Genomic DNA, 19,721 nt, shown 5'->3' with positions numbered 1-19,721 from the left:
TGCATCAAATCTCCCTCTCTGAGCTCCTCCCAGGAGGAGGGGAGGTCAGAGGCGGTTAGAGGCAAGTGTCATATGGAGAATGGGGTGGGAGAGAGTCTAAAGGGAAGAGTGGAAGAGTCTCACTGGGGTGTGAGGCTTAGAAATGAATTTCTTTCAAGGGTGAGGGGAGAGGTAGTTATGGAGTTTTGGACAGACCTGTACATACTGCTGTATTTTAAAAGGATGGGGGAATTCCCCAGCAGCCCAGTGATTAGGAGTCCTTGCTTCCACTGCAGAGAGCGTGGGTTCAATTCCAGGTCGGGAAACTCAGATCCTGCAAGCCACCAGGTGTGGTCAAATAAAATAAGTGGATGGGCAACAAGGAAATACTACTGCACAGGGCAGGGAGCTCTGCTCAGTACTCTTTGACGACCAAATTGGGAGAGAAATTTGCAAAAGAATAGACCCATGTATATGTTTGATGATTCCCCGATGGCTCGCGGGTGAAGAAACGGCCTGCAATGCAGGAGACACAGGAGACTTGGATTCGATCGCTGAGTCAGAAAGATCACCTGGAGAAGGAAGTGGCAAGACACTCCAGTATTCTTGCCTGAAAATCCCATGGACAAAGGAGCCTGGTGGGCTACAGTCCAAAGGGTCACAAAGAGTCAGACACGACTGAGCGATTAAGCACATATGTTTGATGAAGTCACTTTGCTGTACATCTGAAACTAACACAACATTTTAATCAACTACTCCAATATAAAATAAAAAGTTAAAAAAGAAATGAATGTCATTCAATTCAGTAGAATTTGAATGACCAACCACTGTTTTCTGGATGAAATTGAAGAATGAATGAACCAGGCACAAGCCCTGGTGCCCTGATGACCTGGAAGAAACTACAGACAGAAAAAAGGTGATGTCAAAAGAGAAGCCTCTGACAGTGGACAGAGGTGCAGAAAGAATTCAGAGAACAGCCTTGCTAGATTTGGGTACCCTGGAAAGCTCTCTGCAACAGTGCTCCTGGAATCTCTGGCTGGTGGAAACCACCAATCCACAGCTGTTATCTAGCTGGCATGCCCACCTCTGTCATATATCTCTTCCCTCTATGGCATTATTCACTCTGTTCCATTCTTGAAGCCTGTTTCTCATTTCGCCTTGGGCAATGCGTATCCCTTTCATCTTCTCTGGGTAAATGGGCTATAGGTGATCTGTCAATGAAGGTTTCAAGCCCCACCTTGGGCATCCAGGGTGATGCCTGGGCAGTGGTCTCAGAGATAGGACCAGAAGGATCAATTCGAAATGGCAACTATCCAGAGGTATGAACCAGGGAGAGGAGAACTGGTGAGCTCCCCGGAAGGCTGCCTGCGGGGGGCAGGGGGTGGGAAGGGGCTGACCGAGCAGAAGAAGCAGACTCCATGATCTGTGAGAAGGGCACTGTCAAAAGATCTTTCTTTTGTGGGGCTGCAGGTGAGGGTCTTACTGTGGTCACACATCCAGCTTAAGCTTGTCCCTATGTGTGTATGTACAATCATGTCCGATTCTGCGATTTCCATTTCCAAACCGTAAAGAGTCTGCCTGCAATGTGGGAAACCCGGGTTCGATCCTTAAGTTGGGAAGATCCCCTGGAGAAGGGAATGGCAACCCACTCCAGTATTCTTGCCTGGAGAATACCATGGACAGAGGAATCTGGCAGGCTACAGTCAACTGGGGTCGCAAAAAGTTGGACACGACTGAGCAACTAACACACACACACAGCTGCCAGGCTTCTCTGCCCATGGAATTTTCCAGGGAAGAAGACTGGAGTGGGTTGCCATTTCCTTCTCCAAGGGATCTTCCCTACCCAGCGATCGAACCAGGGTCTCTTGTGTCTTCTGCATTGGCAGGAGGATTCTTTACTAGGGCCCTAAGGATATTACAGTGTGTCCTAGCCTCCTCAGACTGCCATGACAAAAATCAGGTGGCTTAAATAACAGAACTTATTTCTCACTGTCCTGGAGGCTAAAGTCCTAGATCAGGGTGCTGGCTTGGTGGGGTCCTGGGCAGAGGCCCCTCGCATTTTGTAGACTACTGACTTCTCCCTGCATCCTCATAGGGTGGGGAGAGGCCACAAGCCCTCTGATGTCTCTTCTTGTAAGGGCACGAATCCCATCGGGGGGCCCACCCTCATGGCTTCATCTAGACCGAATCACCTCCCAGGTACCCTAGCTCAGCTCTCATCATGTGGCGGGGGGCGAGGGCTTCTGCATATGGATTTCAGGGGACACAGTTCAGTCCATAGCACAGTCCAAAGTAGTCAAGGTGAAGGGCTGGGGCTGCAAATGATCTAATCACCAATTTTGGGGAGGATGTAGGATCAAAGGCTTGCGGTCCAATGGCTTCTCTGTGAAGATGACTGGAGGAAGGTAGGGATCTGTCTGAAGCCGGCCTTCCTGCTCCAGGCTGTACAATGCAATCCTGGAGGAGCCGGTTGGTAGCCAAGCCTGGGGGCGCTTCCCAAGTGACTCAGTGGTAAAGAATCTACCTGCCAGAGCAAGAGATGAAGGTTCAATTCCTAGGTTGAGAAGATCCCCTGCAGAAGGAAATGGCAGCCCACTCAAGTATCCTTGCCTAGGAAATCTCATGGACAGAGGAGCCTGGCAGGCTACAGTCCATGGGATTGCAAAGAATCAGATGTGACTTAGCAACTAAACAGCAGCAGCAGGAGCCGCCAAGCCTGGGCCACAGGGTGAATTAACCAGAGTCAAGAATCCAGCCTTCAATCCTGTCAGCTCAGGAGCTCTGTTCCTTCAAGAACCCAGAACTGAGGAAACCATGATGCCAATGGACTCGTTTGTAGGCAGAGTCACAGCCATCGCGTGAATCGGTAACTCACACGAGCCTCACTAGTGAATTTCCCCCGTATTGCGTAGGGAGGAAGCAATCTAAGCAAGGTGTTCTCTGCACTTGTCCCTCAGAAATATCAATCCCTCTTTGAAGGCACAGTGACTTTTTACTGGCTTGTCCCTTGAGGTCATTGTGTTTCTGCTTTGACTCCTCAGTATTGATTTTCAAGTTTAAAATCTGAAAAATAGAAAAATCTGTCTTTTTAACTTCTAAAGGAGCCCAATAGGGGAATTCAACCTGTGACTATTAGCTCTAACATATAAACTCATATACGACTTTTGGAGGGGGGTGGTTGCATTTCTGCTATTTCTGTTATTATAAAATCACTATCAAAGTTTATACCCTATAACTAACCAGTTTAAATTGATTTCTTTTTATATAAAGTCCAAATCTTTTCTAAAAAATAGACTTTTCTTAAAAATCTGATAAGAATTTTGGATTTCTAAACAAGTTGCAAATTTGATTAAAAGCCAAAAACAAAAAGGAAAGTTCAAATGTGTGTGTATGGTTTCATATACACTGTGGTTCGAGGAAACATTTGTAAGTGCCTAGTCCATTGTACCTATGGCTGGCACTAGTATGCTTATAATGATGTGTTTAAACTTTGCAGAAACATAAACCTACCTCTTAAGAGTGAACTTTTTTGAAGTTGAAATAGCTAAGATGTTTTCCTTTATCTTTTTCACTAAAGGGTTCCTGGACCATCAGACCCTTAGGTAAAGTATCTGGTGGTAGTTCTAGCCAATTTTGCAGATGAAAAAGATTTGGATCAGAGTGAGACAGCATCTGAATTTTGAGATTCCCTACCCTGTGGTGCTGGAGAAGACTCTTGAGAGTCCCTTGGACTGCAAGGAGATCAAACCAGTCCTAAAGGAAGACAACTCTAAATATTCATTGGAAGAACTGATGCTGAACGTGAAGTCCCAATACTTTGGCCACCTGATGCAAAGAGCTGACTCACTGGAAAAGACCCTGATGCAAGGAAAGATTGAAAGTAGGAGGAGAAGGGGATGACAGAGGATAGGATGGTTGGATGGCATCACCGACTCAATGGACATGAGTTTGAGCAAACTCCAGGAGATGGTGAAGGACAGGGAGACCTAGAGTGCTGCAGTCCATGGAGTTGCAAAGAGTTGGATATGACTGAGTGACTGAACAACAACAACAAATCTAATTCAATATCCGAGTTCTTTGAGATTCAGTCACCTTAAGTTCCTTCTAGAAAGGCTTCAGTTCAGTTCAGTTCAGTCATTCAGTCATGTCTGACTCTTTGCAAACCCATGAATCGCAGCATGCCAGGCCTCCTTGTCCATCACCAGCTCCCGGAGTTTACCCAAACCCATGTCCATCGAGTCGGTGATGTCATCCAACCATCTCATCCTCTGTCATCCCCTTCTCCTCCTGCCCCCAATCCTTCCCAGCATTAGGGTCTTTTCCAATAAGTCAACTCTTTGCATGAGGTGGCCAAAGTATTGGAGTTTCAGCTTCAACATCAGTCCTTCCAATGAACAACCAGGACTGATCTCCTTTAGGATGGACTGGTTGGATCTTCTTGCAGTCCAAAGGACTCTCAAGAGTCTTCTCCAACACCACAGTTCAAAAGCATCAATTCTGCGGCGCTCAGCTTTCTTCGTCGTCCAACTCTCACATCCATACATGACCACTGGAAAAACCATAGCCTTGACTAGACAGGCCTTTGTTGGCAAAGTAATGTCTCTGCTTTTAAATATGCTATCTAGGCTGGTCATAACCTTCCTTCCAAGGAGTAAGCATCTTTTAATTTTATGGCTGCAATCACCATCAACAGTGATTTTGGAGCCCCAAAAAATAAAGTCTGACACTGTTTCCACTGTTTCCCCATCTACTTCCCGTGAAGTGATGGGACCAGATGCCATGATCTTAGTTTTCTGAATGTTGAGCTTTAAGCCAACTTTTTCACTCTCCTCTTTCACTTTCATCAAGAGGCTCTTTAGTTCTTCTTCACTTTCTGCCATAAGGGTGGTGTCATCTGCATATCTGAGGTTATTGATATTTCTCCCGGCAATCTTGATTCCAGCTTGTGTTTCTTCCAGCCCAGCATTTCTCATGATGTACTCTGCATATAAGTTAAATAAGCAGGGTGACAATATACAGCCTTGACGGATTCCTTTTCCTATTTGGAACCAGTCTGTTGTTCCACGTCCAGTTCTAACTGTTGCTTCCTGACCTGCATACAGGTTTCTCAAGAGACAGGTCAGATGGTCTGGTATTCCCGTCTCTTTCAGAATTTTCCACAGTTTATTGTGATCCACACAGTCAAAGGCTTTGGCATAGTCAATAAGGCAGAAATAGATGTTTTTCTGGAACTCTCTTGCTTTTTCGATGATCCAGTGGATGTTGGCAATTTGATCTCTGGTTCCTTTGCCTTTTCTAAAACCAGCTTGAACATCTGGAAGTTCACGGTTCAGGCTTACTCAGCTACAAAAAGGGTCCTGCTTCAAGAAAAGGCAGTGGGGACTCTGCTCACTGATGCAATTCAAGAGGTAGGTTTGATTTGTTTATAATAAAACCAGAGTGTCGAGGTGGAGGTGCAGGCTGCTTCAGGCTGTGTGGGAGAGGAGCTGCCCAACAGGTTGGTCTGGGTGAATTCTTGGAGGAACTGAGCTGATTAAAGGGAAGAAGAAAGTCTGAAAGGGTTTAGCATGTACTGGGGCTCATGCTTGTGGACAAACAGGATCATCAAGTTTCCAGCGTCTCTAAGGATCTTTTGCACAGCCTGAAACTCTTAGACTTGGCAGGGGGGAGCACAACAGTTCATGAGGGAGAGGACCCCACAACCCCCACATCAGGCCCCTCAGAGGCAGAACCGGTCCTGGGGGAAAGTGGTCCATGTATGGGACGACTGGGGCCTTGTCCGCCCCACCTGGGGGTCAGCAAGTGCTGTGGATGGATTAGTAAAGGATGAAAACAAACCACCCCGGGGTAGCAGACTAGAGTCCTGTACCGCAGATTTCTGTCGCTTTTTGATACTAAGAGATGAAAGATGCATTTGACTCAAAGCCGGTTCTAAGGAAACTTGGCCTGGCCAGGGTGGTTTTCAACTGCTGATAAAACCAAGACCAAAAAGTATCCAAGATTAATCTTTAGCCCTTAGCAATGAACAACTAGATTGTAGTCCAGACTGAATAACTTAGGTTTCTGTATAGAAATTTACCATGTTCTTTTCAACGTGTGTCACAAATATCAAAGGCAGACGTTCTAGACAAGAATTCTGCTTGGACTTCCCTCGCGGTCCAGTGGTTAAGAATCCCCCTGCCAATGCAGGGGGCATGGGTTTGATCCCTGGGCTGGGAAGATTTCACATGCTGCAAGAATGTGGAATCCTGCAGCCCATGCACCACAACTACTGAAATGAGAGTGCCTAGAGCCCGTTCTCTGTAACAAGAGGTCACTACAGTGAGAAGCCTGCCCACAGCAAAGAGACCCAGTGCAGCTAAAATTATTTAAAAAAAAAGAATTCCCCTCAGTTTTACTAATGAGTAGCTAAGATGCTTGCCCAAGGTGATAAAGCTAGAAAATACTTTGTTCTGCATTATTATGAGCTTCAAATGGGCTGAAGCAAATGGAATTGTGTCAGATCTGTTGCTTGCAGAGTACTCTCTCCTCCACATGATCTAGTTCATAGACAGTTTGTATTTTAGAAGTTCCTCTGCATGATGTAAAGGAGAGAAAAACATGCACTCTGGAATTTATATTTTCTAATCTGAGCTAATGTGGTTTTTAAGTATTGAGATATCTTTGTTCACATTTCTCGCGATTACTGATTTATTTGTATTCATTTCTAGCAGTTTATTTGCACTTTTGATTTACCACGCCTTTTTCTCTTTCTATCTTCCCCTCTTTTTTGCCTTCCCTTGAAATGATGGTTTTATCTCCTTTCTCCTCACTTCCCTCTGATTTGGCATTCATATATATTTTCTAAAATTTTTATTGATATATCAGTTCAGTTCAGTTGCTCAGTCATGTCCGACTCTTTGCGACCCCAGGGACTGCAGCATACCAGGCTTCCCAGTCCTTCACCATCTCCCAGAGCTTGCTCAAACTCATGTCCATTGAGTCGGTGATGCCATCCAACCATCTCATCCTCTGTCGTCCCCTTCTCCTCCCACCTTCAATCTTTGCCAGCATCAGGGTCTTTTCCAATGAGTCAGTTCTTTGCATTAGGTGGCCAAGGTATTAGGGTTTCAGATTCAGCATCAGTCCTTCCGATGAATATTCAGGACTGAGTTCCTTTAGAATTGACTAGTTTGAGCACCTTGCTGTCCAGGGGACTCTCAAGAGTCTTCTCCCACACCACAGTTCAAATATTGTTGATTGATAGTTGCTTTATTACGCTGTGGTAGTTTCTGCTGTACAGCAAAGTGAATCAGCAATAGGTGCTCAGATGCTCAGTCGTGTCTGACTCTTTTTGACCCCATGGACTGTAGCCCTCCAGGCTCCTCTGTCCATGGGATTCTCCAGGCAAGAATACTAGAGTGACTTGCCAATTCCTTCTCCAGGGGATCTTCCTGAAGCAGGAATCCAACCCGCATCTCCTGCATTGGTAGGTGGATTCTTTACCACTAGCTCAACCTGGGATTCAGCTATATGTTTACAAATATTTATTCTTTTTTGGGTTTCCTTCCCATTTAGGTCACCGCAGAGCACTGAGTAGAGTTCCCTGTGCTATACAGTAGGTTCTCATTAGTCATCTGCTTTATACCTAGTAGTGTTCCTTTACTGCTGCTGCTGCTGCTAAGTCACTCCAGTCATGTCCAACTCTGTGCGACCCCATAGACGGCAGCCCACCAGGCTCCGCTGTCCCTGGGATTCTCCAGGCAAGAATACTGGAGTGGGTTGCCATTTCCTTCTCCTTTTGCTTAAAGTTTAAATATACATTCTCACTTAACAAATTGTGAAATAAATCATTATCTCGACCCTCATGAATGATACAAGAACCTTAGAACACATGAACTCTAGTAGCTTGCTAGTATCTTTCTTTTTCTTTTCATGGAAAGGTGTTTCATTTTAAACATAGCAATTGTACAAGTCAATCCCAAACTCCCAATTTATGCCTTATTTTTGTTAAAGAAGGTTTCAGTGGGATCTTATTTCTGTTACTCCACAATTAGTCATCGCTATTGCTATTTCCAGATGATACTTGTATTAGTTATTTTTTGCCAGGTAGCAAATGCCCCCTCAACACTCAAAGGAAGACGATCATACATGGATATGACTATCAAGAAGCTGATATCATGAGGGGGGTGTGCTAAAGGCCACTCCCTTCAATATAGAAATACAACTGCTTGCTTAGAAGTCCAATCCTCAACATTACGTCTCAGTGCATCAATTAGTAATCCCTCAGTGAAGGTCTGTGGATAGAAAATATTTTCTCTTTGCCATAAAATATCTTTATTTTGTTCTCATTCCTGAATGATACTTCATCTAACTTTATTTAAGCGGAGAGTTCTTCCTTTGCCTTTTGAATATCGAATTTCATTATCTTCGATTCTGTTTTAGCTGCAGAGACATCTGTTGTTATCCCAGTGTCCTGACTTTATGGCTGTTTTAAAATTTTTTCTTTGTTATTGGTGCTCAGCAGTCTCACCGAGATTCATTTAAGCCTACGTTCATTTTTATCCATTCAGGATGTTCTGTGAATTTCCAGTTTGAGTAGAGTTGCCACATAAAATGCTGGAAGGCTAGTTGAATTTTAATGTTAGCTAAGCCAGCTCTTTGGAAAAGACCCTGATGCTAGGAAAGATTGAGGACAGGAGGAGAAGGGAGTGACAGAGGATGAGATGATTGGATGGCATCACCAACTCAATGGACATGAGTTTGAGCAGGTTCCAGGACATGTTGAAGGACAGGGAGGCCTGGTGTGCTGCAGTTCATGGGGTCACAAAGATTCAGACATGACTGAGTAAATGAACAACAGCAATGACCCAATATTGCATGGGACATATTTCTACTAAAATAAATTATTTCTCCTTATCTAAAATTCAAATGTAACCAGGAATCTAGTATGTTATTTGCCAAATCTGGCAATGTGAAATTTGAGAATTCTTGTATTTCATCTAATCTGGAAAATTCTTAGTCGTAAGCTTTTCAAATACTGGCTTCCTTCTAACTTCTCTATTTCTTACTTCTGAATTCTTATCGAATCTGTTTGTATTAATTTTGCAGAGCTTCCATAAAAACATCCCACAAACTGGGTGCTTAAAACAACAAAAACTTATTCTCTTACAGCTCTGGAAGCAGGAACTCTGAAAGAAAAGTGTCTGTAGGGCTGTGTTCCCTCTGAAATTTCTGGGGAAGGAACCTTCTTGGCCTCTGGATCCATCGTGGCCTCAGGATCCTTCTGGCGGTGGTAAGCCGTCCCTGGCTCGCTCACATCACTCCAACCTCTGCCTCTGTGATCACATGACCTTCTTCCCCGTGTTGTCGTTCAGTCACTCAGTCGTGTCCGACTCTTTGTGACCCCGTGGACTGTAGCCCACCAGCCTTCTCTGTCCACGGGATTTCCCAGGCGAGAATATTGGAGTGGGCTGCCATTTCCTTCTCGGGGGGATCTTCCTGACCTAGCGATCAGACCTGCATCTCCTGCATTGATTGGGAGGTGAATTCCTTACCACTGAGCTAGCAGGGAAGCCCTTATTCTCTGTATCTCTACAACTTAATCTTTATGTCATCCTAAGCCTTTCCTATGAGGACCCCAGACACTGAATGAGGGTCTATTCACATTCATACGAAACCATTTTAGCTGATTAAATTTGTAAAGACCCTATTTCCAAATAAAGCTGCATTCTAAGGTTTCAGGTAAAAACATGAATTTGTTGTTGTTCAGTCACTAAGTCATGTCTGACTCTTTGGGACCTCATGGACTGCAGCACACCAGGCTTCCCTGGCCTTCAGTATCTCATGGAGTTTGTTCAAACTCATGTCCATTGAGTCAATGATGCCATCCAACCAACTCATCGTCTGTCAGCCCCTTCTCCTCCTGCCCTCAATCTTTCCCAGCACCAGAGTCTTTTCTAATCCGTTGGCACTTCGCATCAGGTAGCTAAAGGATTGTAACTTCACCTTCAGCAACAGTCCTTCCAACGAATATTCAGGGTTGACGCTCTGAATTTTGAGGGTCATTATTCAACCAGGTGCCTTGTTGAACATTTGAACAATTATTTTAAATGAAAGGTTTTTATGAAACTTAAAGATCAAAGGAAGATGTAGCCATAAATTAAGAATAGAGAGCTTAACCGAATTTATTCTTTAAATTTATACCCTATCCTTAATTTAAACTCTCCCTCTTGTTTTTGTTTCTTTTATCAATCTGCTTGTTCTGGTTTTTTTAAATATTAAATTTTATTTATTTGACTGTGTCGGGTCTTAATTGTTGCATATAGGATCTTCGTTACATCATGAGGGATCTTTCTTCATAGCACATGGATTGTGGCTAAAGGGCTTAGTTGCTCCATGGCATGTGGGATCTTAGTTCCCTGACCAGGGATAGAATCCATATCTCCTGCACTGCAAGGCAGATTTTTAATCACTGGACCCCAGGGAAGTCCCTCTGCTTGTTCTATTTTCATCATGCTTTATTCCTCCTAAGATTTTTATTTCTACTTTTGTTGCTGTTTAGTCACTAAGTCATGTCTGACCCTTTTGCAACCCCTTGGACTGTAGCTCACCAGGCTCTTCTGTCTATGTAATTACCCAGGTGAGAATGCTGGAGTGGGTTGCCATTTCCAGGGGATCTTCCTGACCCAGGGATCAAACCTGCGTCTTGTGTATTGACAGGCAGATTCTTTACCACTGAGCCACCAAGGAAGCCCACCCAATTCTTTATAAGTGCTTTTTTTTATATGTATATATAGCTTGAACATATTAAATTCTTTGTCTCTTCAGATGATTCTGTTATCTCAAGGACTTGAGTTACTATAGGTGTATTACCATCACAGGACCAATTTATATGCAGCAAGTTTAGTTTAGGGTTTGCTGTTCCACATAAATAGTATAAATTCAGAGGTATCATTTTTCTTTCAGTCATTTGGACAGAGGCATGATGGTGAGTGTAGATTTTTTGTGTCCTCTTCACTAACGGGGCTGAGTTTCAAGAATCTCAGTTTTATGCAGTGGTCTCAATTCTAACTGTTTACCCAAAACCTCATCTGCTGTCTTTGTAGGGGGTTGACAAGGATGCTTACTGTAGGGTAAATTTCTGGGTCAGATAACACCCTACTCCTACCCCGGGTGACTACAGCTGTGAGTCACACCGCACTTTATGGCGCTGCTTTTTAGTGCCTTTTTGCTTCTAGCACCTGAGGGTCTCTCTTTCTTGTTAATGTAGTTACATATTTTAAATAAGCTCTATCGCATTTAATCTAACATTTGTTTATATCTGTAGCTGGGGGCACTTCACACGAGTTGACTCTGCCAAGAAGCCAATACTGGAAGCCCAGTCTCTGGGGTTATTAAAACCAAGATAATTAGTTCTCTTGGATGTTAGCATGCTGTCAAAGTTGGATTCAGTGTCAATCATGCAGAAAAGGTCCTGTTTTTGATGTGTGATGTCTAATTATAGTTTCTGGATCAGCTTAGATTCTTCAGTTAGCTTAGTAGATTCCTCAAAACATGGTTCCTGTATTGTAATAATTGCATGTCACTCTGTTTCCACTGTTTTCTTTCCCCAGGGATTGCCAGGAAACCAGAGAGGGATGAATTCTATAGATACTAGACCAATATTTGGCCTATTCAGAATATGGTGGCTTTATTTCAAAGTTTAAGAAATGTAGGGACATGGAGAGGAGACTGTGCTGAGAAGACAGGGAGTCAGAGTGTAGACAGACCCACATCTAACCAGGTATCTCTTATCAGAGAGTCAGATCATAGACCCTCCTCTGCCACTAGCTGGGTAAGCACTTCTCTCTCAGAGTTTTTCATCTGCAAGGGACATTAACAAAATGCATTATGAGCCCCTTCTGGCTCTGAAAATGGTGAGTAAAGATTTGGAGTGGGAGTAAGTTGGGGAAAGAGGCTCAAAAGTCTATGCAGTTTGGACCTCCCTGGTGGCTCAGTGGTAAAGAATTTGCCTGCCAATGCAGGAGACACGGGTTCTATCCCTGGTCCAGGAAGATCCCACATACTGCAGAGCAACTAAGCCCATGCATCACAACTGTTGAGCCTGTGCTCTCAAGCCTGGGAGCCACAACTACTGAACCCATGTGTCTCATCTACTGAAGTCCACATGCCCAAGAGCCTGTGCTCTGCAACAAGAGGAGCTACCACAATGAGAAGCCCATGCACTGCAACTAGATAGTAACTCCCACTCACAGCAACTAGAGAAAAGCCCATGCAGCAGTGAAGACCCAGAACAGCCAAAAAAATAAATAAAATCATTTTTAAAAAGTCTCTGCAACCTGGAAGTCATGCAGAAGCTCTGATGGGCTGAAGTTGCCGAGGAGCAAGGCACCGGGGGAATGTGCTGTCTCCCAGGACTTGGTCCTTGCCTTTTTCTTCTCTAGCTCTCTTAGGGACTCATCTACCTTCTTGGTTGCTTGGTTTGTTTGCTTTAGTCCCTGTGAAATATATATGCTCTCATGGCTAGAGCCAACACTTTTTATCAACCCTGACTGCCTTCCCTCTGTTCTTGTCCACTGCCTCTCAGGGGGCTGTTTATGGTGGCTGTCCGCTGCGTGGGCAGAGATGCCCCATATCCATAGCAGAGGCTTTCATATTCCTGCAGAAACCTCCTTCTCTCCCCTACTGCCCTGTCTTCTTTGCAAGAACTCACTTCCATGACCTACCCACTTTTCTTGTGAAATGTCTCATATGCAAGTTGTATACATTCAGCGAATAGCTTTTAAGTTACAGCAGACACTGTGTTAGATAGAGATAAAGTCAAGAATAAGGAAGGCTTCGAACCCCCAGCATGGAAAAGAAGATGGTAAACAAGATAATCATGGTTCGTGCTCTGTGATAAGCATGCTGGAAGAAAATCGGTAGGGAGGTAAGGTAATGAATGACAGGTAATGAATGATGACGGGCCAGGTTACTCAGGAGGCATTTCTGAAAGAGCAGAGGTCTGAGAAAATGAAGGTATTCCAGCAGCAAATGTAGACGTGGAGCCGGGGAAGTCTCGTGTGTCTCTGAAATTGGGAACACTTAGCTCCCTGTCCCCTTTCCTGGGTGGGGGGCGGTGGGAAGGAGAGGAGGCTGGGGGAGAGTCCATCTAGACAGCCCCTCTCTATCCACTGTAGCCAACTCTATTTAGTTCCTTGTCAGAATCTGTTCTAGAATCATCCAGCTAATACCTCTGACCTCAGGACTCCTCCACTGCAATTCATCTTACACAGCTCTACCAGTTTATCTTTCTTAAACACTATTTTTTATGTTACTTTCCTCAGAACATGCACGTCGATGTTCATAGTAGTACTATTCACAATAGCCAGGATATGAAAACAATCTAAATGTCCATCAATAGATGAATGGATAAAGACGATGTGGTACATATATACAGTGGAATACTACTCAGCCTTATAGAAAGAATGAAATAATGCCATTTGCAGGTCTCATGGATGGACCTAGAGACTATCATGCTAAGTAAAACAGAAAGACAAATACCATATGGTATCACTTATATGGGGAATCTAAAATACAGCACAAGTGAATTTCTCTGTGAAACAGAAACAGACTCACAACATAGAGAAGAGAACTGTAGTTGCCAAGGGAGTGAGCAGGGATGGATTGGGAGTTTGGGATTAGCAGAAGCAAACTCTTATGCACTGTTGTTGCTGTTGAGTCACCAAGTCGTGTCCAACTCTTCGTGACCCCGTGGACTGCAGCACGCCGGCCTCCCTATCTCTCACCGTCTCCCGGAGTTTGCCCGAGTTCATGTCCTTATACATAGAATGGATAAAAAACAAGTTCCAGGTTCCTTCTGTAAAACACAGGGAACTGTACTCAATATATCCTTGGATAAACCATAATGGAAAAGAATATGAAAAATATGAAAGAATATGAAAAAAAATTCAGTTTGCTGTACAGTGAAAACACAGCATTGCAAATAAACTATACTTCAGAAATACATTTAAAAATTAATGTTTCTTTTCTCCTTCAGGCACTTTTTTTTCATTGAGCTATCATTGATACAAAACGTTATAGTGGACCCTTCAATAATGCAAGTGCTAGGGACACTGTCTACATGGCTGAAAATCTGCATAAAACTTACAGCTGGCTCTCCATACATGTGATTCTTCTGACTCCACAGTTCCACATACACAGATTCAACCAACCTCAGATTTGGTAATACTATAGAATTTACTATTGAAAAAAGAATCTATATATAAGTCTACCCATGTAACTTAAATCTGTGTTGTTTGACTGTGTCCTAGTTTCAGGTATACAACATAATGATTGGGTATTTGTAAATACTCTATCATGACCACTACAATAAGCCTAATTAAAATCCATCACCACACACAGTTACAATTTTGTTTATTGTTGCATGTGTCTTAATTTTGCCTCTCCAATTAAATTTTAAGGACCTTTAGAGTAAGCACCATATCTTGAATTTTCTCTGAACTCCTAACACATTTATCCCAGTGTCACATAGCTTCTGTACAAAATATAGGGTTTTTTTTTTTAAAGAAATGTAGTACATCCATACAATGGAATATTATTCAGCAATAAAAAGGAATGATACATGCTACAGGTTGGATGAACCTTAAAAATATGCTGAGTGAAAGAAGAAGACATGAAAAATTATACATTGTATTATTCCATTTATATGAAATGTCTGGAGAAGACAAATATATATAGGGACAGAAAACAGTTAAGTGGTTTCCTCGGGGTAGGGGTGAGAATGGAAAGTGAAAGAAGGTAAAAGGAATTTAGGGGGTGGCGGTGGGCAATGAAATTATTTTAAAACTGAATTGTGGTGATCGCACAATTCAATACATTTTCTAAATACTGTTAAATTGTATACTTGTGTATACGTAAAATATTGGCTACTTTATGATACATAAATTATACATCAAAAAAGCTGTGTTTATGTGCCCACAACAGACACACACACACACACACACATATGTGTGTATTTGCTGACTTCCTTGGTGGTTCAGTGGTAAAGAATCTGCCTGCAATGCAGAAGATGTGGGTTCAATTCGTGGGTTGGGATATCGCCTGGAGAAGGAAATGGCAACCCATTCCAGCATTCTAGTCTGGAAAATCCCATGGACAGAGAAGCCTGCTGGGCTACAGTCCATGGGGTCACAAAGAGTCTGACATGATGGAGTGACTGAACACACATTTTCTGACTCAGAAATGAATAACATTTAAAAAATACTAAGCCTTTGCAACTTTGCCAGAGGATGGAAACGTTCTGCTTCCAAGTGATGGAGCAGACCTGGTTATATATGTTGAAAAATCCCCCTAGGAAAATGAGAGCAATTGATCTATTATAGGGAATTACAATACCCCTTAGGAATATTCAGGACTATATGCCTGGATTCTATAGAGTCACCCAACAAGCTTCAATCTGTAATTCAGTGATTGACATCCAGCTGAGCAGCTTCTTCAGTTCTTAGGAAAATTCTTATCAATCACAGTAGAAAAATTAATCCTTGTCCTGATTCAAATAATTTTGTTGTGAATTTGAGGAACTAGTTTCCTTAAGACATGTACATCCTTGTTTTGTTTTTGTTTTTATTTTAAACCCTCTAATTAAATTTCCCAATCTGTCCCTTTGGATCAGACACCTTTTGTCCCTAGGTAGCTGAAAAACAGGACACAAAAAGGTGCCACTAAACAGACTGGTTAGTCCCCCTGCTCTGCACCCATCTCTGTTTACCTGGGAGCAGAAAAAGAACCCATCAGGGAGTAGCCAAAGACCTTCTTCTGGGCTCCTGGTCTAGTCCCAGCAGCAAACTAGACACCTGGATACCCAAACCCATGCAGGGGGCTCAGCTAGGTGCAAGGGAAACCAGCACAGGACAGGAACCCTGCTCTCCAGGGAGTTACCAGAACACAGTGTGTTTAAAGAAGATATCATGAACCAACTGAAGGATTTCAACCCCATCTTCCCTATGAGTAAGGGCTTGGGTGTTATTCAGTACAGGGACCACCAGGGCTCCACCACCTTGCTGTTGATGGCACCGTTGACCCCTCAAGCCTCCGGCCCCCATGGGTGGTATCCTCTACGCAGAGTGAGCAAAGCATTGGAGCTAGTGCGGTTCAGCCCGTCACGAGTTCCCTGGTCTGACCTTGAATGTGAGCGGCTGAAATGACATGGAGTCTGTGCTGCCGGGTCACCTACAAGGCCGCTGCTTGGGACAAGGAAGGCTGTCAGAAGGCTACATGGTGCCTGGGTCTTGGATGCTGTGAACATACTGGTAGATGTGAGTGCCATCGAGGTAAAGGAGCCAGCCTACAGCATTGTGGGAAAGCTGGAAAACTTAGGAGGCAGTTCAGCTCAGAGGGGGAAGAATGCATTCTCTGTTTTATTCCGCCCCCAAAAGAGTCTATGTAACTAGGAGACTGAGAATCCATGCAGCGCCTTTCTATACCAACAGGTTTGTATATTGTTGCCCCAGAGCCAATTAGCATAATAAATCAGAGAAGAAGGAACATCCAGTTCTCATGTCTTCATGTTTCTCAGAGAGAAGTTTGGGTGATGATCAAACAGCACTGTGATCTTTTATCTTTCAATTTTTTTCAGACATTGTGAAAGTAAAAAGTCAGCTAGAGAGTTTTTCAAAAGCATGTATATATTAGAAAAACAAAAATATGTATCCTCAACATAATCTTTATTCGTCCTATTTTAGCAATTATCAAACACAAAGTTTAACACTTACCAAATATAAAACAAAAACCAAGAGTTTTTATGGTTCTTTTTCCCCTCCAAAATACAGCACACATCTGGATGTAAAGAAAGAATCTTGTCAGAGTGCTTTTCAGTTCCCCTACTCTGTGGTGTTGGATCCCTTGAAGGAGACCAAACCAGTCACTCCTAAAGGAAATCAATCCTGAATATTCACTGAAAGAACTGACACTGAAGCTGAAGCTCCAATTCTTTGGCCACCTGATGAGAAGAACTGACTCACTGGAAAAGACCCTGATGCTGGGAAAGATTGAAGGCAGGAGGAGAAGGGGGGACGACAGAGGGTGAGACGGTTGGCTGGCATCACTGACTTGATGGACATGAGTTTGGAGAAGCTCTGGGAGTTGGTGATGGACAAGGAAGCCTGGTGTGCGGCAGTCCCTGGGGTCGCAGAGTTGGACACAACTGAGCGACTGAACAACAACAGCCCAACTCTGCACTGAACTTCTCCCTGACCCACCTCCCTCTGAGCTCGACACTGAAAAGAGAAAACCAGCCGTGAAATGCCTGCAGAACGCCCATCCCATGGCTAATAAATCATTCTCCTGACCTGGCTCAAGTGGGCCGATTCTTCTTAGCTGCCTTCTTGTCCACCCTCCTTCCCTCTGTATTTAAGAGTGGAACAGCCCCATTCTTCAGGCCCTGTCATTCAAGCCCACAGAGATTTGGGCTTAAGACTCATCCTGAGAGGTGGAGATGTTTATCTCCACTTACAGGATCTTCTGGTTGTTGCTGAGAAAGACGTTAAGCAAACAAAATGATCTTGTTAACACAAAACTCAAAATTCCTCTTCATTCTTTGCTGCTTGTTTCATTGATTTTAAGCTGCTTTAAAGAGAGGGTGTCTAAACTACTACACAGCTGCACAGATAAGGCGACTGGATCCTGTTAGAGTGTCAGTCCCTGCTGCTGGCTTTCTGGACACAGCACATGTTTGTAGGAAGAAAAGGCCCTTGCGGTCCCCAGACCTGAGTCCCCAGCATGCTCCTAAATAAATCACCCATTAAACAGAGTGCTTGCCTTTGGACTGTGAGTCCCAAACTTTGCCCCATTTTTTCCATCAATTGCTCTTCTGTCCAGGGCAGCTGTTCAAGCCCTTACACACTCACTTAGCAGAGTTTGCGGAAGAGTGGGTGCTTGACATATTAGTTGGTATTAGGCAGACGTTGAAAAGGGATGGGGAAGGGGTCATGTGGGCATGCATTTCTGAAATGCCATCTTAACAAAGTTGGTGGTATTTCTTTGTTGCAAGACCGTGGGAGTCTTTTATTTGCTCACCTCCTTTCAAGTTCCCAAGTGGGTTCGGCTGCAGCTTTTCCCAGAAGTGCTTGACCCCGACGTCTTTTATGTCAGGTGGAATCTCATGGAACTTGCATTCCTTGCAGTACTGGGGGAGATCTGCTTTCAAGGGGTCTGCAAGTGAGATAATCCACAAACAAGCAAAGGCACATATGTTGTGTGTCAGGGGATGGCCCGTTCCAAAATTATATTAATGATATATTTTGATTTTTTTTTTGGTACTATGTCTTTGAAACCCAGCATCAGGCCCCTATATAGAGAACACCCCTACCCCCAGCAGCCACTTCTCAGGTGCTCGGTGGCCACATGCTGCGAGTGGCCGAGGCAGAGCCATGACTCATGGAAAGACATTCAGGTTTAGACTCTCAGGAGAGAAAGAACACAGAAGGCTTTGTGACCTTTTGATGAAGCACAGAAAGGGTTCCAGAGGCTTCTCTCCCCTGCCCCCCTTCTCCTCTAATCCTCTTCAACTGCGTTTATTTTCCTCTGTGAGTTGAGAGTGAAAATGTTTACCCCTACTTGCCTTGAGGGAATTTGGAAAAGACTTTTTGGAAGGAAAAGAAACACCAGAGGTCCAGTTCCGAGCCCATCCTCCTCCCATCCATGGCTGTCATGATTAAAACAAAACCAGTCATGGTTATTTGCCTTAGCTGGTGCAGTTACACACAAGCGATTCAGCAGCAGCCACCGAGTTTGCTTTGGAAGCTGTAAGCTGGAAAAGCAAACACGTGAGAGAAAAGAAAGAAATGTGTGGAACTTTGAGTCAGGCTTATCTTCAGAACACACTCATTGTCTGAAGGGAGAAGCTTCCCCTTTTTTTGACAAAGTCAGTTGTTAATCATCTTGTGAAAAGTGAATACCAGCGTGCTAAGCAGTGGTATGTTTAATGGGCCAAAGAATAACTTGCATAGACACTGCCGATTCAAAAAAAAAAAGTCATGCTCCTTTTACCCATCTAAAGGAAAAAAAATGCAAAGCCTCATTATCAGCTCTCAATAGAGGATTAACAGACTCTGAGCTGAGAAGCTTCCGGGGGCTGTGGCTGTCATTCCAAAGAAGCTTATCAGGTTCTTGAAAGGAAGTATTTCAACCCACTGACTCTCAGCCTCTGGTCTACACAGTGGGAAGACACACACACACACACACACACACACTCACACACACACATCTGATTTGCAAAGAGATGAGTTAGAAAGGACCAGAGGACCTGAGGTTGAAGTCCCAGGCTGACTAATAGTCTAGTTAGTTGTAGGAAAGCTCACTTTGTCCCCACCCTGCTCTCCTTGCAGCCAGTGGAAGATATTTCTGAGAGATGACTGGGAACCTGGGGAGGAGGACAGGCCACAGCTCCGCCGAAGGAGCAATCTATTGCTGCTCCCCCATCTGGTTTTGTGTTACTCTTCAACTCAGTAGGTGGAAAAATTAAACCCTCAAGCTATCACTTAAATTTCTGCTGTAGAAGAATGTTCAACCACTGAATGGTTGAGTTAAGGGGAAAAAGATCTCCACTACCCTGTAATCCCTGACATGGAAATGCCTGCTGTATCTTATTCTGACTGGAAGATTCCTTAGGCATCCAATTTGGGTCAATGATGCTGTCTTCAGCATAGCTTTCTTGATGCTTGGGAGCAAGAGTCATTGTGGCGGCCCTTTTCCGTGGTTGT

The sequence above is a fragment of the Giraffa tippelskirchi genome, chromosome 5 (assembly GCF_054371585.1).
Source record: "Giraffa tippelskirchi isolate mGirTip1 chromosome 5, T2T-mGirTip1v1.2.pri, whole genome shotgun sequence".
Taxonomy (NCBI): Eukaryota; Metazoa; Chordata; class Mammalia; order Artiodactyla; family Giraffidae; genus Giraffa; species Giraffa tippelskirchi.
This window is presented reverse-complemented; position numbering follows the sequence as displayed.